The sequence below is a fragment of the Dioscorea cayenensis genome, chromosome 19 (genome assembly GCF_009730915.1).
Source record: "Dioscorea cayenensis subsp. rotundata cultivar TDr96_F1 chromosome 19, TDr96_F1_v2_PseudoChromosome.rev07_lg8_w22 25.fasta, whole genome shotgun sequence".
In the NCBI taxonomy this organism is placed as follows: Eukaryota; Viridiplantae; Streptophyta; class Magnoliopsida; order Dioscoreales; family Dioscoreaceae; genus Dioscorea; species Dioscorea cayenensis.
This window is the reverse complement of record NC_052489.1, coordinates 10,766,195-10,769,213: the sequence shown is the minus strand read 5'-3', so window position 1 is coordinate 10,769,213 and position 3,019 is coordinate 10,766,195. Positions and strand designations below refer to the sequence as shown.

Below are 3,019 nucleotides of genomic sequence, written 5' to 3'. Positions count from 1 at the left end.
TTCCACATAACATCACTGCCTTAGGACTTGAGCCAGAACCCAACATGAACAGATCAAATCTCTGTGTCAAAGCTTCAACCTTTGTGGCCAATGCATTGTTATCCATGACACTCTTAGTCAAAGCATCCACTTTTACAGCCAAAGCAGTGGTTTCATTCACCTCGTACAGCCCTGTTGTCCTTGGCGCCTTTTGTCTGGGGCTCCCATGACATTCGTTGCTAGCCATGTTCTCGATTAATGTCTCTGCTTCTTCAGGGAGTTTGTTGCTCAAAGAACCACCAGCTGCTACATCGATGAGCTACCTTGTAGCATAATTCAGCCCATTACAAAGCATCTGCACTCTCATCCATACAGGGAATCCATGATGAGGACACATGCGTAGAAGATCCTTAAATCATTCATATGCCTCAAACAATATCTCGGTGTCCCATTGCCGGAAGGATGAAATCTCCTATCTCAGTCTCGCTACCTTGCTTGGTGGGAAATATCTAGCAAGGAACTTCACCACCATGTCTTTCCATCTTTATGCCGCTCCTCTCAGACTGAATGGAAATAATCTCAACCTAATGGCATTATCAGATACAGAGTTGATCTTGAAGGTTAAGCAAATTTGAAGGAAGCGAGAAAGATGAGCATGTGGGTCCTCATCAGCTAACCCATCAAACTGTACTGAGTTTTGAACTATTCCTATCGTGCTTCCCTTGATCTCAAAATTATTGGCCGGAACAGTAGGTGCTTGCACACTAAATTCTTCCCCAGTAAATTGTGGCCTCTCAAAATCGGATAAAGTTCTCCTTGGCTCGGCCATAACTGAAGGCTCACTAGATTCAACTCGGATCTCTTGTTGTCTTGAACTTTCGGCCACTTCTCTCAACCGTTGATGCAAGGCTCATTCAATCTTGTCGTTGGGCTCAACTAAATTCACTTTACTCGCTCGTGTCATAAGATGGGTACCTTGCAAGATAATTAGAGTCAAGACTTAGATATTGAAGAAGAAGAAGAAAAGAAAAGAAAAGAGAATGCAAATGGAGGAATGATGAAATATATACATAAATGATGAACAAAAACAAAACAATGGTCAAATCTACAAGCTTAAAGTTTTCCAAGTATTCCTCGTTGGTTCCCCGGTAACGGCGCCAAAAACTTGATCGCTTCCCCTCAAGTGTACGGGATGGCAAAGTAATACCCCTCGTGCGAGCACGAGGGGGTCGTATTCCCAAGGGCCCGAGAAGCTACTCTTACTTTCTCTTCGCTATGTTGTTTAACCTCCAAGTTTGAATGTGATAGTGATAAAACAAATAAACAAGTAAAATGAAAATAAAATGCAAATAAAATGCTAACAATGAAGGCCAGATACGGGGGATAATCAAGGGAAAAAAGCGGTCACGGATGAGGATCCTCTCAGGGGCTACTAAAGTGTGCAGGATACCAGAACTAACATGCAAATGGCTAGTTGGACCGAGAAAACCCTAGATTAGGTCAACCCGATGGTCACGGCAATTGACCCCTAATCCGGTAAGAGTATTGGATACGGAATCTCTTCCACCCAAATCCTCCTACGATTGCAATGGGAAAGGTGGTTTTCTCAAGTTAGGGTCAAAATACAAGCTAATACTTAACCCTATAAGTGGAGGGGTATAAATACCCGATGGTCACGGCGTATTTATACGCGTTTCCCTTTCAAGCTTGGTGAGTCTAATACTAGGGCAATGGTCATGCAACCTAGCATTAGCTAAGAATTGATACACCGAGTTCTCATGCATACCAAAGCATTCAAATACACCAAGCAAGGATCACAAACAAGCCAAAATACAATAGAAAGAACCAAGAATGAATACAAGCACAAGTTCACCCCCAAGGTTCACCTACATCCGGTGACCTTGGGGTTTAGTTGTTCATAGTCATCAAATACAACAAGAAACCCATGGAAACAACCAAACAAAACATAAGAAACACTCCCTCAAAGAATGAAGGCCGGAGAAGCTTCCAAAGACACCACACAATAGGTGGCTTCCCTTGTCTTCAACCTCCTCTACACAAGCCCTAGGAGTAGATCTCGCCCAAAATCACGCTCTCCTCGTCGAATCCTCCGTGGAAATGCCCTCAAAACCTTACTTCTAGCTCCAATTTGGTGTGGTGGTGGTGAGCTCCAAGAAGAAGGCCTCTTCCCTTCAAAAGAAACCCTAACAATGCTTATAAAGGGGTGAACTCGGGCTTCCCTGTGGGTGGCCTCACCCTCACAATACTACCCACAAGGATGGTCATAATACTGCCTGTAAGGAAATCCAGACTTAGACTTTTTCTGAAATTTTCATGTTCCGGGCTGCTACAGTGCATGTGCAGTGCTTTGGTCAAAAAATGACATTTTCGATGTCGATTTCTTCTTACATTCGGTCGTTGAGCTCACCTAGGCATCTTTTGTGCCTGAAACATGAAATAAAACAATTAACCCATAAAAAAGGCATCAAGTTCTCAATAAAATACAATAAAAATGCGCATTGGTATGTACAAAATATGTACACTTCGATGTTTATCATGGATGCAAGTATGAAAGAAAGAAACCAAAAGTAAATCGTGGATGCAATTTGTTGATGAAATCTTGGAGTGAACAAATGTGAAGACACAAGTTGTGCTCAAAGACATGTGAGTGTGTGCCAACCTCCGTTGTGCTCGAGTGAACATGTAAATTGGAGGAGCATAAAGGCAATCACGCTTTGATAAGTGCTTGTGCGATATGAATGCGAAGCATTCTTTCCATATGTTAAGCATTACATTTCTCGGGTTTTTACACTAATATGTGTGTTTTTATGTTACTTTTATGCCGGTAGTGCACTGATTTTGGAGGAAATCTTGCTAAGGTTCAAACGCGAAGATATAGGTCGGGTGTGAGATGCTAGAGTGTGCGCCAACCTCCTCGTATTTGAGTGAGCATAACCATTTGGAGGGGCACAAGGGCAGTCATACTCAAGCATTCTGACTTATGCATATAGAACAAGATCTCCACCAAATTTTCCATCAT

General features: G+C 42.5%; 1 non-coding gene across 1 annotated transcript; it reads left to right on the top strand.

The window, feature by feature from the left end:
* The first annotated feature begins 356 nt into the window (after positions 1-356).
* Positions 357-463, top strand: LOC120250821. The gene has a single exon (XR_005533156.1). It is a non-coding gene; the product is annotated as a small nucleolar RNA R71 (small nucleolar RNA).
* The last annotated feature ends 2,556 nt before the right edge of the window (positions 464-3,019 follow it).